Here is a 14028-nt window from a genome sequence, read left to right on the forward strand (position 1 = left end):
TGTATGACCATGATGAAAAATTAAAAAGGGAACATTAAAATTCTTCTAACCGTGTCATCTTGATGTTCCCAATTTACTTTCCACAGTTACGAGTATAATTTATATTGGGATTTTTTTTTTTTGTGGTAATACAAGGACTGACAGTTTTATTCCTGACTTCTCTGTTTTAAGGCTGCTTAGTGTGCTAATTATAAGCCATAAAGAATACAGGATTTACAGTTTCCCAAACAGTAACCACCTGAATAATATATAAGCCTTGCAGCTCAGGCCAGGATTCATTTTGGTAAGCAGTTTGTCTGTGTTGGGAATATTCAAGTATGGTACATAGTTCTGTCTATGTTATAATTTTTGCCTACTTCCCTCCCTCCCCATCTTGAATGTGCTTTAGTTTGCCTCGTTTGAAAGTAGATAGGTATTTCAGTTAGACCTTTTGCTTTTGCTAGGACTATACAGTGTTATTTGTCTTACTTGAAGTAGCAGTTGCACATGCTTACTTGAATCTAGTAGAACTGTGAAACTCCAAAACATAAGCTCTATTATGCATGTGTCAGTGTTTTAAGTCTGTGTTATGTGGTTATAGCTCTTGAATGCTGTCTACCAGAAATATTTTGTACCGATCTAAACTAGCTCAGCAGCATTAACTCATAGCCTTTTGAAGTGAGATGTATTGCATAGTTCAGCTGAAGGTTCAAGATCCTGTCTCATTCCGTCATTTTAAATAAAGCAGGAGGGAAAAGCAAGATCCAAAGAAGCAACTGGGTGTCTGGCCTCATATAGTGGATTCTTAAACCTGAGGTTCCTGAGCTTGCAAAAGTCAAGAGCTTCATAGTTGTGGTGTAATCTCAAGACGTAGATTTGCTCTCTCTCAAGGAAAGGAAGTGAATACATTTACTCTTTGTCATCAGTATGTATTCCCAATACTGACAATTTTTATTCCAAAGGGTGTAATGCATGTATGTTGCACTATCACACACACAAAATGCTATTTTGTCTTTTAGCTCTGTTTTCAAGAAAAGTAACAGCCCCTGTGTCTCGTGTGGAGCTCTTATCTGATAGATGTGATCTCTGCCTGTTAAGATTGAGTTTCTCCAGAAGAGATTAGCAAATGAACATAATTACTTCTGGCTACAAAGTAGGTACTTCAGTGGCTTCTGCAACCATGGTATTCTACTGCTGATTTTAGTAAGGGCTCATTGAACTCCTCTGGCACTTGTGATCAGGCATTAAAGATGTAAGCTGTATTATGATTCATTTAAGATATTGTAGACTGTAGAGTTTTCACGGTGGAATGGGCTTTCAGTAAAAGCAACTGTTGAGTCACTGTATCTCTGTGTTCTTCTCTGGGAAATAAATAACAAATTCCTTTAATGCTATGTTTGGCATACTGACTGTAGTTGAAAAACCTTTTGTTTGGACTAAAATGTTGTGCTTTACACATTTGGCCGTATGGAAAGGCAAGACAATGTAAAATACGTGTGGTTTAATTAGAGAGTTAGAGCTAAAACTATAAAACTTATTTGGTGCATCTTAATTGCTGTGAGTAATGCGAAAGCTTTGAAATGTAATCCCTGAGAATGCTTAAGATACTAATTATATTCCTACCAGACACGGTGCACTTGTTTTGAAACAAGTCTGAGCTGGTTCCTTCCATGAATCTAGTGTTTCCAATGCCAAAGGTGCAGAAAAAAAATATTATATGAAAATGAGTTATCCTCCAAAACCAGGGACAGACTTCAAAGCATAACAGTTTATGGCAAGAGGCACTTCAAGATTAATAAGGCTAAGCACACAGTATGCTAAACACAAAAGCTCAAGAGCAGAAGGACGCTTACGTTTGGTCCAGACCCAGCTGCTAACTAGTATTTAGACTCCTAACTTACTAATTGACTTTAGTTAAATTGCGAAGACCAAGTATGTAAACTATAGATGCTGTTTTATGGACTCTCCCTTTGAGTACTGGAGTTCCAAGAGAATCTTTTTTTTTTTTTTCCAGTGCCTTACTTTAGACCTCAAATGCTTTTAATTAATTTTATTTATTTTTTAATTTTAAGGGACTTCAGAAAACTACATTTGGTTATTGGACTAGCTAGTTCAATGGAACACCTAGGTTCAATAATATATAAAAGTTTCCCATTTAGTAATTGTGAATCTTAATTGCAAGCATATTCAATTTATTTCTCTGAATAAATAGAATTAATTTGAAGCTGTTGTGTCAAAATGTACTTCTAAATGATCTTCTATTAGCTCTCCTGTAGTATATTCATTAGTTAACAAAACTGAACTTAAATTCTTATCTTTTATTCATCTTATAAAAAAAAGTGAGCTATCATTTCAAAGGAAGACTGCCTCCTCCTATTATTAGCAATTTTTCTTCAATCTAAATCTGAGAGAATTTCATTCATATTGCTACGCTCTCTGGTGATAATATTAAGACATCTTACAGCAATCTTTATTCATATCCAAAACTTACCCAGCTGGTTTCTAGTAGGGTCCCAGAAATACCCAGGTAAAACCATTTTTTCGCAAAAGTTGTGGCTCAGGTGGTGCTTTACTCATGATGTCCCTTCTGTTTCTCTATTTTGTCTTGCCCTTACACAAGTATAGCTTAGCATGTTGGCATTTCTTTCATGAACATGAATGCTTTTGATATTGCTTTGTATTCCACTGTGCTTCTGTTATTCCTATAAGGCCTATTCTCATGTTTTAGGCCTCAATTTTTTGCTAAGATTCTTTGAATTAATATTTACTTATTTATTTAAATAATCCACAGTACCTAGATTGTATTAGGAATGGTACTTTTGTTAGCTTCGTTGCCTGGCTGCTGTTTGTAATGACTTCTTACTTTTTTCTTTTTAAAAAAACAACCCTTACTTATCTAATTTTTTTCCCATTCATCTATGCTACCCAAAATAACTATGAATATTATACAATCTTCTCCCAATTTCTGCCATTATTTTTAGTTTAAATTTCTTCTATATATTTTGGTGATGTTAGTTGTTGAAGATTATTTCTCCAGATACCACAGTAAAGTTATATCTTCAGAGGTGTTTTTTTTCCAATACATTTCAGTGGCTGGATATATTAAGATTATTCTAAATTGGAAGTGAGAGCTATTCATCTTTCAAACTTAATTCTCTTTTTAGAGGTACTCTAAGCTGAAAAATATGAGGCTATTTAAATAACCTAGAGCATGACATAGTAATTCTTTGTCTGTTCCAGTAATAATTTTGCATTATTTGTTTCAATGGATAGTCCAGTCATCACAGTTTTCTTTGGTTTGCTTTGCCTGTCTTCCATACCTCAGATCCACTTCTTAGAAGAGCACAGTTCTCCAAAGTGTGTTCTTTGGATTCATCACAGAACAGCCCTTCACACAGCCTCCAATCATTAGAATCTGTCTGACTTCTGGTATTGGTGTGAATATATTGTTCTGACCTTCACTCTTAGTTGCCTCCTCTTACTACCTACGTCCTAACCAATCACCCTTTAAGATGCATATTGGTTAGACAGTCCTGGTATGATTAGTTAGACAGTTTGGTATGATGAGGCATAAAGGAGTCAGACAGCTTTATAAGTTACACCATGCTGTTATGACCCTGGTTTTGTAAGTAAGGCAGTATATCAACCTGAAATTCATAATGTTTAGGAAATTTTTACTGGTGGGTCATATAAGTACTACTGGCAACTACTCAAAATTTGGCAGTTGATATGGATATCAAACTGAATTTCTCCTGTGGTGTGCTGCATTTATATTCTAAGGTGAAGTCCTTGTCTCCCTTTGTGCCACTGTATTTGAATGCCCTCCTTTTCAAGTGTTGTGACCTCTACTTTTCTATTGCTTGTACCTTTTAACAATGGCCTATTTGTTTCTGTGCCTTCGGGCTTAGAGTTATTTATTTTTATCTAAATAAGTAATTATTAAAAGCTGTATGTACTTGGAGAAATGGTGTGTCTGGTCATGAGCTGACAAAAGAAGGGATGAAGTGTCATCAACCCTCAGTCTGAGGAAGCAAGGTTGCAAAGGAGTAAATAGCATTCTTTGCCATCCAATATACCTCAGAGAGAATGCAGTGAGTTGAGGTAACAGAACAACCATTCATGTAAGAATCTTGAGATGACTGTGGAATTCATTCCTTTAATGGAAATAGTTTAGTCTTTAAATTCTTTCTTATGAATATGCTGCTTGCTTGATCTTCTTTTGGGGTACTTATTTATGATTGCACAAGAATTTGAATGCTTCTGCTGCAGACCTGTAAAAATGGGCTGAATAATAATGAAATGACTTAATCTAGGAGAAACCTGCAGACAGAATGAACGGGGAGGGTATTTTGTACCCCCTTATTTTCTCCCTCTCAGTATCTAAGCCTAGTTTTCACTTCTGCACGATCTGTCATTTCAGGGCTGTGTTTCTCAGCTCACTGCAATGTAATTTGGTGTCTTTGCCCACCTCTGAGAGCAGTAGTTGTTAAATAGCATGGTCATGGTTTGACAGGTGATGTCAAAATATAGTGAAGTAGTGTGTTGTGTGATGGGTGCACATGACATTCCTGGTAGCTGCACCTCAGAATTATTATGCCAACGTCTGTCTTCTAAAGAGTTCTCCTATTCCTTTTTGACATGGGTCTTGCCTTTCTTCCCATGCTTACTTCGCCTTACTTTATCTGAAGCTGCTGCAGGAAAATGAATGAATGCGATTGAGGAAGTTAAGGAGAGAGAGCAACTGAATGTGCATTTGAGATTTGGAGAATAGGACGCTTATTGTGGACAGCAGGTCTGGGCAGGTGACCTTGGGGTAAAATAATTTTGACATATTAGGGTTTTCTGTGTTAATGCAGTAAGGCAGTGAGAAGAGGGGCAACCTCCTGGGGCAATGATGCTCAGTTCAGAAACACTATGTGATCCTCTTGAAAAAGCACAAGTACCTCACAGCAAAAAGCAGTTCTTTACAAACATGGTCTGGAAAATTCTGTAGTACACCAGAAAGTGATAACACAATACAGGTGAAGGCTGCACTCACACTTCTTAGTGTTAAAGGTAACATTGATTTTGCTTCATGTGCATACTTCACTCTGACCCATAATAAAATCACTTAAAACTCTTGATATTTTTTTTTGTAACCGTTTCTACCTGAGCCAGGTTTGTTTCTGAACACATATAGCAAATATAGAACCATATGCAAATTTCCTTCTGCAGAGAGTACAGAAGGCTTTAGTGTGTTCTGCTTTGGTTCTGTCCACTCAAAAGCAATGTAAAGGGTTTTCATTTTTAAACTCACTGACTTGTGTAGATGTGCAGAAATCTATTAGCTTCAGGGTGCTTCAGTCTATAGACATTAGCTCTCCTTTCACTTTGGTACCATCCTTGCTTAGCACGGTTATTGTCAATGCTGCTTTGAAACATCTTTAGGAAAAGTAAGTGTAAATTATAGTACAATCTTGGACAATCTACATAGGCTTCATTGTGGTATTTTTTATGATAAGGGAATCTATCCAAAATAATTTGTCCTCTTTCCTCATTTTCCTTCTTTGTATTGCCTATTTCCCAATAGTGTTTCTGTAGGACTGGGAGAATAACAGTATGCTGATTAGGTGTTCTGCCTCGGGACCTCTGAAGCAAAGTTCCTTCCTGTTAACCAAATCAGAAGAACGCTAGCGGTGTCTCTGCAGCTCACAAGTTCTTACTTAAGCAACATTCTCTAAAGCCAGTGATGCTGAGTAGGCTTTAATTCAGAGCAGAGCTTGTCCCCTTGAAATATTTGCTGAAGTTAGTCCTAGAAGCTTGGCCTTTTTGATTTTCTAATGCTAGCGTCATGCTTGCTGAGCTCTTTGACATGTGGTGTTTATGTACATATTGTTGGCTCTTCAGGCCCATGCTGTATCTATGAAAAGTGAGGTTATCTGCTGGCTGGTAGACTAGGCAGTGCCATGCTTATGTTCAGTATGTCTGGACCGCATAAAGGATATGCTGGACTCGTGTTAAGGCCTGTTTGGTGGGGCCCAACCTTTCAGTTTAGGGAGTGATTTGTAACTTTGCCTAAATATTCTACTGTGGGCACGCATGTAAACGAAAATTGCAGATGAGTCTTGCCTTTGGCATCAGGCTTAACCTTTAAAGGTTTCCCATATAATAATATGAATTGGTTGGTTACTTAAAAAAATAATATAACCAGACTCTAATTGAAAACAATGCTGAGGTGCTGACTTTTAAATAAAAAATCTGGCCAACTTCTTGGAGAAGTTCCAGTTAATACGTTGCCCATAAGCATTTTCATGTCATTGCATTTAAAAACCAAAAAACTTAAGTGGTTTTTGAGCTGTAAAGCTAATGAAGAAGAATGTGCTAGGACATAAAGTCTTCAAATCCTGATCTCTAGGCAAAGTTACTTTTTCTTATGAATAAAACCAGAAAATGTTGCTATGTGCAAGTCTCTGGGAATTGCCATTACTAGCAAGGAAAGGGTCTTTAAGGAAATTTAACAGCATTAGCATACATATCTCTACATGCTAAGTATCTAACTCTAGTTTCAGTCAAAATCTTTTGTTTTAAATAAACTAGTCTCGTGAGATCAATTGAAGAATTATTAATTATATTTGTAATGAATAAAGCATTTTAAGCTGAATGAGTTTTGTATAACCAAAGAGCTTTGAATAAAATTATATTAGTGCTTTTCACTGAAATGAATTGTAAAATTGTACCAGTGAACTCTCGGTGCGATAAGCTTTGACTCTGAATTAGTATTTTTAGGTTACCAGGACTTTCAAGTGTCTGAAGCTCCCTGTCATTTGTTTTCATTAAGGGTGATAAGAATGTATGTTGAATTATTTGAAATATTAAATCTTGTAAGAGGATCAAATCTTATCTTTTACAAGGTGACCTTGCATTTTATTTTTCTGGAGACCATCTCCCCCTGCTCCCAAGCATGTAGTGGTTTAGAATTGTAGAAGAGTTCGGGTTGGAAGGGACCTTAAAGATCACCCAGTTCCAACCTCCCTGCCTTGGGCAGGGACACCTCCCACTAGACCAGGCTGCTCAAAGCCCCATCCAACCTGGCCTTGAACACCTCCGGAGAGGTGGTATCCACAGCTTCCCTGGGCAACCGGTGCCAGTGCCTCACCACCCGCATCGTTAAGAATTTCTTCCTAACCGTAGAATGATAGGATAGGGTTGGAAGGGACATTAAAGATGGTCTAATTACAACCTCCCTGACACGGGCAGGGACACCTCCCACTAGACGTTTAGAACTTAAGATGAAGGAGATCAGTTAAGCTGTTGACTGATGTTTTTTAGTTGGGGGGGGGGAGGGAATTGGGGTTACAGATAAGTCAAAACACCCCAAGCCGAACAGCCGCCAACTTCTCACCGAAGGCACGGCGAGATTGCCGAATCTCAAAAAAAAAAAAAAAAAAAAAAAAAAAAAAGAGCTAAACTTTTTAAAGGGACTGAGTGTGGGAAACGTGAGGCGAGGATGGAGCCGGGGGCTCTCCGGAGCGGGGCTGCGGGGCGCAGCGCGGTGCGGAACCGCGCTCTCCTCTCTCTCGCTCTCTCTTTTTTCTCTTGGCTCGCTCGCTCTCTCTTCCCCCCTCCCTCCCTCGCTCTCTCGCTCTCCCTCTCTCTCTCTTACACTGCCAGCCCCTGATGTGATGGCGAAGAAACCCCGTTGACAAGGCACTGCTTTTTCATGACGGTGAGTTTCCCTTTGAGTGTATTATAATTTTGTGATAAAAATTTCAAGGAAAAAAAAAAAACACACAACCTCCTTCCTCCCTTCCTTCGGGGAGGGAAAAGAGAGAAGGGGGGGGAGAAATCTATCTCCAGACAAGACAGAAAAAAAGAAAGAGGAGCAAATTAACAGCCAGGAGTTGCCAAAACCAGGATATTAGGTTTCAACCCAGAGAGCTATTGGCTCTGGGGCGATGTATATAAATATATATCGAGAGAGGGGAGGCGAGGAGGAGGAAGAAGAGGGAGAATTTGTGGGTAGCTGTTGTTTGGGCAGATGTGGATTCACATGGAAATGAACTATGTATTTCTTTTTTTTTCTTTTCCTGCGAGGCTGGTGGTGGTGGTGGCTTCTGAGGGCACTTAAAAAAAAAAAAAAAAAGTTGTTTCTTAAAATAAAGGCGGTGGTGTGGGGGGTACAGAAGGGGGAGATAAGGTTTCAGGTCCAGGCTGATCGTTGTGCAGAGAGGGGAGAGGTTTGGGGTGGGTTGTTTTTTTTTTTTTCTTGCTGATGCCATGCAAATTCAGGAGAGGAGGGGAAGAAAAATCTCTTTTAATGACTCATTGATTGAGCCGGTTTAAAATTAGTTGTTGTTGTTGTCTTTTTTTTTTTTTTTTATTTTCCGCCCCCTTGATGGCCATCAAGAGAGGGATGGAAAGAGGAGAGGAGGGAGAGAGAGTGTGTGTATGTGTGAGTGTGAGAGAGAGAGTGAGAGGGAGAGAGGGGGATAGAGAGAGTGTGTGAGGGAGAAAGAAAAATAATCTTTTCAAATCTCCTCCCTCTTTTTTTTCCCCCCTCGTTTCTTTGCTTTTCTCTAAAGCTCTGTGGTCTGTGAAACACTCTTTCTTCCTCCTCGCTGAGAAAATGGAGACACTTCGTCTCTCTCCCGGCTGCGGGGCTGGGAAGGATTTTTCTTCTCTTTTTTCCCTTTTTCATTCCTGGCTTGATTTTTTTCCTTTCCCCCGTCCACTCGCCACCACCCTAATCTTGTCATTTCTTTGAGCTTGTGTCTCAGATTTGTGCCTTCTGGGGATTTATTTTTCACCCGTTTCCTCCTTTTCGGTGTCGCCACTAGATTTGATTCGATTTATTTGGTTCTTTATTTGCGATTTCCTTTGAACTGCTGCATGCCTCTCGCTTTTAACCAAGGAATGGAAACGGTGCTGCTTTTTGTGGGTGCGCGAAAGGTTCGGGCAAATACGCTTTCCCCCCCCTCCTTTTCGGGAACAGTTCAGGGTTGTTTTTTTTTTAAATTTTTTTTTAAATTTTTTTTTTCTTTGGACAGAGAATATTGAACTGTAATGCCTCTTTTTTAAAACTGTAACAATAAACCACCTTCTTTCTGGAGTGACCCGTTTGGCTCTGGACTTGATCTAAGAGGTCTTTTCCAACCTAGTGATTCTATGATCCTTTGTGGTGCTGGGATTGTTTTCTGTCAAAGAAACGGCTTCTGTTCTTTTTTTTTACGAGTAGTTTTTTTTAATTATTATTACTATTATTTGTGACTAAAACCGGCGGGGTTGCCTGTGGTGCGTTTTCTGAAATCTTCACGGTGCACGTTCATTTGGGCCTCAGTTAGAATTAGCCTTGATGGAGAAAATGCTACTTTTTGTACCGGCTTCAGCTCTTAATTTCAAAATTCGTTGGAGGGTTAAGGAAGAAGGCAGATGAGCGATGTTAAAACCCTTGCGAAACCGACGGGCGCGCCGCTCTTTGCTCGGAATTGTTCGAAGCCATCGCTGCGGGGAGGGGAAGGAGATGCGGAGGCCTCCGCTTCACCCCCTTTCTCTTGCTTTCCCACCCCGCTTCTCCTCGGCGAAACGAGGATGCGAAGGATAAAAGGAGGGGAGGACGGACACTGAGAGGAAAGGAGAGGTCGCAGGGGCCGTGCCCGGCGTGGGCAGGCGGCGCGATAAATGGTGGGGGGGGAATGGGGCAGAAGATGGCGCTGCCTGGCTTCCTGCCAGCGTTTGTTGCGCAGTTTGCTTCTCCGGCGGCTTCTCCTCCTCCTCCTCCCCCCCACGGGCGCCATTTTGCCGCCCTTTCTTGCTGGGGCGTTGCCGTCGCGCCCCGCTCGGGTCCGTTCCCTTTCTTCATCAGGTCCTGAGAGCCTCTCCCCGAAACAGCAGAAGCTCCTTCCCACCCCCTCTTGTCCCCCGCCTCTTTTCTTCCCCGTCCTGGTTCTCCCCCACCCTTGGGTCGTGTGTCGTCCCGTCCCCCCCCCGCCTCCGCCTCTGGGGTCGTCCCCCTTCACCCTTTCCTCCCCCTCTGGGGTCGTTCCCCACCCCCACCCCCCACCCCCCCTTCTCCCTCTCTTGGTCACCCCTCCTCCTATCTTCCCTCTTCACCTCACCCGTTTTTTTTCCGTTAGGAAATGGCTCAAAGGGATTTCTTCTGCGCACACCTTTTAGGAGGGCTGATACCGAAAATGCCAGCGGATGAACTCTCTTTAGTCTCGTTTTGTAGGTTTAGAAAGGAAAGCGTCCTTTATCAGGCACTGGGAGAGGGGGGGTTTGGATTGGACATGAGGAAAAACTTTACCAAAAGGGTTATCAAGCACTGGAAGGGGCTGTCCAGGGAGGTGGTTGAGTCCCCATCCCTGGGGGTGTTTAAAAGATGGGGAGATGGAGTGCTTAGGGATGTGGTTTAGTAGTGGGCAGGTGCGGTTGGGCTCGATGATATCAAATGTCTTTTTCAAGCTGGAGGTGCTGTGATTCTGTGGTTTACCAGGCCTGGATAGGCGTGAGATCTCCATCCATCGTGTGCAACGAGACAAGACCTGGGGATAGAATGTATTTCCCACCTACATGCCTATGTATAAAATTTCCCAGAAATCTTACACATATTCTGTTATTTTGTAAGGGCTAATTTGCATGTTGTTATGAGCTTCACAACAGTCAAAACTCTTGCTGATGTGGAGCTTTTGCACCAGCTCCCTGCCTGACCTTACATTTCAGATAGGGAAACACTGGAAATAGGTGATTACAGAAAAAGAGACATGTTCAGCACCGATCATACTTCACACAAGACATTATCGTCTCCGAAGAATGAACAGTGTCTGGAAAAACACTGTTCTAAAGAAAACATGCTGTTAGAGGGACAGTCTGTCTAACTCTCAAAACCCAAAACACAGTTACTTAGAGGGAACTTTAGCTTAAATAGAAAATACTCCACTTCTTGTTAAAGTCACTGCTTGGGTCAAGAGAGGGGAAAGATTCTTGGCTGCCAGTGTTCTAGGGGAGCGGAAAGGGTGGATTGCCTTGGGCATAGGTCTTATCGGGAAGGGCCCTGTCAACTTTATCACTCTGAATCGCTGCCTTCTTGGGCTTTCCTCATCTCTTGAGTGAGGTGTTAAATCGCCTTGGCTGGGAGGGCGCTTAAAGTCTGCAGACCTCACTTCAGAGCTTGTTTTCAGATCTTAAAATACCTGTTACTGGACAGGAGAGGCGTTCAGAGTGTAGGAAGAAACAAGATTTGAAAGAACACCAACACCCTCTTCTGTTGAATTATGAAGAAAAAACCACCAACGTGTTATTAAAAAGGAAATTCACCTTTTAAAAAACGCTCTGATGTAGTACATAGGCAAAGTACTTTTCATTGAAGAGTCATCAGTCCCTTTAAAAGTGCCTGTAAAAGTGCAGGCGTGTACTTTTCTGGTGGTGGTGGTGGTGAGATAACTCTTGTTGCTGTTAGTCTCTTGGTAATTTTTGAGGAGGGGCTAGCATCTTTTCAAGTTTCTGTCACTGCTTTATGTCTCACATGAAGTAGTACTTTATCCAAATATTCAAATTTGGCAGCTACACTTTAATATGCTTTAAAAGTTTTGTTTTGGTGCTGTTTTTTTTAGAGAGTGTTGAAAATGGTCTCCTATTTTTTGATCCGAGCTTTATTTTTCTGTGTAACCTGATCGATGCTTATGAGACTTGAGTTTAATACCAACGACATCTGCATTCAGGAACAGCAAGCGTGCTGCCAGACCAACTCATGTTGCGCCTGCTAAGGAGAGTGGAGTGCTTGTTTAGCTCTTGGTTTTATGCTTTTTGACAGATCAGAGAACTTCCCCATGCCTCTTGCCTGTCCCTGAAGGAAGTGGGAGTTTTTCTAAAATTGGGATTAATTTTAAGCCTGCTTAAATTCTTTGCCTGTTGGTGTGAAAGGGTTCAAAACTACATTTCTTCTAAAATACACTTTTTTTATTGCTTGGAACATACAAAAAAATTGTCTGGATATAAGCTCTTTTTTTTTACAGACTTTCATGGGGCTAACTTTGTTAACATTTTAGCTTTTTAAGCAACACACACGGTATAACTTTTTAATTGTTTATTGAGCGTGGAGTACAGTATTTGTCAACATATTTCAGAAATCTTATTGTTACATGAAACTTTTCTTGAAGTAATTTTGCATGTTTGCTAACAGTAGTCTTTGGATTAAGATAGTGGATTTTTTTTTAGTGGTAGTGTATTTCTGTACAATAAAATTTCTCCGTTAAGCACTAATGTCTGGCAGATTGTGTGTGGATTTTTTCAGTAATCTGTGAAAATAATGAAGAAATGGAAAAAAAGGGATAAAAATTACCAGCTTACACTCTCTCAGGGTGTAACACTTCACAAATGACTGTACACTCTCTACTCTGACTAGTTTGCGTTAAAGTAATATGTGTCCTCATCTTGAGTTGAGGTCTTTGGTGGGTGGTATTTAGATAGACCAGATCTGTTCTTTTTAGATTTATTTCTTTGGTTGTGTCTGAGCTTAAAAGTTCTTTCTTTTGTGGTTGTAAGCAGTACTTCGTATTTCACATAGCTTTTTTACATTGGTGGAGGAGTGCACAAGCTCCCCATGTTGATACGCTAGCCCGTTTGTGCTTTTATTGGTGCACCTTGACTTATTCACTGGTATGATGCTTATGTATTTTAAGTGTGTTCTTACTGTATATTAGATTTGTATTGTCGAATTAATAATGCTCTCAGTATATACGTGGCCTTAGGTGAGTCAGTGCTGCATAGTTCTGCCCTTGACAGATATGGTTCTGTCCTAGCTAGGTATTTACATCACCTCATGAATGTGCAATTTTCCTGCTCCCCCGATGTGTCCTTTTCCAGTAGAGTTTATGTATTTAGTTTAATTGTAGTGAGAGGAGAAAAGTGCGGCTAGTATAAGCTGCATTTCCAGTTTACCCCAAAGGCCCTTTTTGTATCTGTAAAGTTCTGCAGCAGAGGCAAGTCCTTAGCCTAGACTTGAAGAGCTTTGCAAGCATGGATGCGTTGGTGTGTTGGCTGGACATTCGTTATACTACAGCTGTATTTTGAAAGTCTTGCTGGCATACTTCCACATTAGTTCCGGAAAAGTTGTATCTGCATAATTGCAGTTGTATTTTATTATGTGGCTCTCTGATGGTCACTGATCATCCCTTTTCATGCTGCATTAGGCTTGTGATAAGTCTAGTGACTGGTGCTTTTTAGTGTAGATGTAGCAGTGAAAGCATGAAAGTGTGTCATCCCTGTCTAAGTAATAGATATAGTCCAGGCATAAGAGCCCCTGATAATGTAATTCAGTCTGTCTAAGAGTTGGCATAATTTCTTCTAGAAGTTCTGCTGGAATAAGCTGCATCTGTGCTGGAAAGCTTTTTATAATGACATCCTCAGTCTGGCATAGACTTGGGGATTGTCTCCAAAACCAAGTTTGTTTTACTTTCTTACAGTAGAGGAAAAGCAGCAAGATCAGTAAACTATTCTAACATTCGTTGTGACCTGCACCTATTCTAGTTTCAAAGTGGGAATAGTCAGTATTGGTAAAGCCCTTGTTGCACCGAAATAAATGCATAAACACTGGCCTGAACTGATGTTTTTTCAAGGTCGTAATGAAGCTAACATCATCCATATCTTTGTTTTCAAATGTTCATTTGCCCCTGATTTTTATTGTTGAAAAACAACAACTGCTGTGTCTGTGTTATTTTTGCTTTATTTGAATATTGCTGAGGTTTTAGACAACGCAAAAATTAATGTGATGAACTGGCACAATAGACTTACCAAGTTTTTTTTAGGCTTTAATTCATTTTCTTAAACTAGTTTTGAAATGTTCTAGAGCTACTTCCAATGTTACTTTGAGCAAGGGGTGCTTACCAAAAGGAGAAGAAAGTGGGCGTATCACTGTGGAGACTTAATACAATAGCCTTTCTTTCATTGAAGGTCTTAAGAGCAGGGATCCTGGGGAGAAAGTTTTAACTTCATTGCAAGAGAGTGATGATATTTGCAAGGTCTGATCTGATGCCTTGTCTTGGGTGGAGCTCACGGTAGTTTTACTGCAAACTT

General features: G+C 40.4%; 1 protein-coding gene across 2 annotated transcripts in view; it reads left to right on the forward strand.

Moving 5' to 3' along the window:
* The window catches only part of BICRAL (BICRA like chromatin remodeling complex associated protein), a 46016-nt gene that overhangs the window by 3024 nt on the left and 28964 nt on the right, over positions 1–14028 (forward strand). Inside the window, exon 1 of one of the 2 annotated variants that reach the window (XM_069852882.1) lies at positions 7432–7684. The exons of the other annotated variant lie outside the window; for it this stretch is intronic. The gene's annotated coding sequence lies outside the window, so the exon portion shown is untranslated. Of the gene's footprint in view, positions 1–7431; positions 7685–14028 lie in introns of those variants that run through there. 2 annotated transcript variants of the gene reach the window in all.

Source organism: Phaenicophaeus curvirostris, chromosome 2, assembly GCF_032191515.1.
Source record: "Phaenicophaeus curvirostris isolate KB17595 chromosome 2, BPBGC_Pcur_1.0, whole genome shotgun sequence".
Taxonomy (NCBI): domain Eukaryota; kingdom Metazoa; phylum Chordata; class Aves; order Cuculiformes; family Cuculidae; genus Phaenicophaeus; species Phaenicophaeus curvirostris.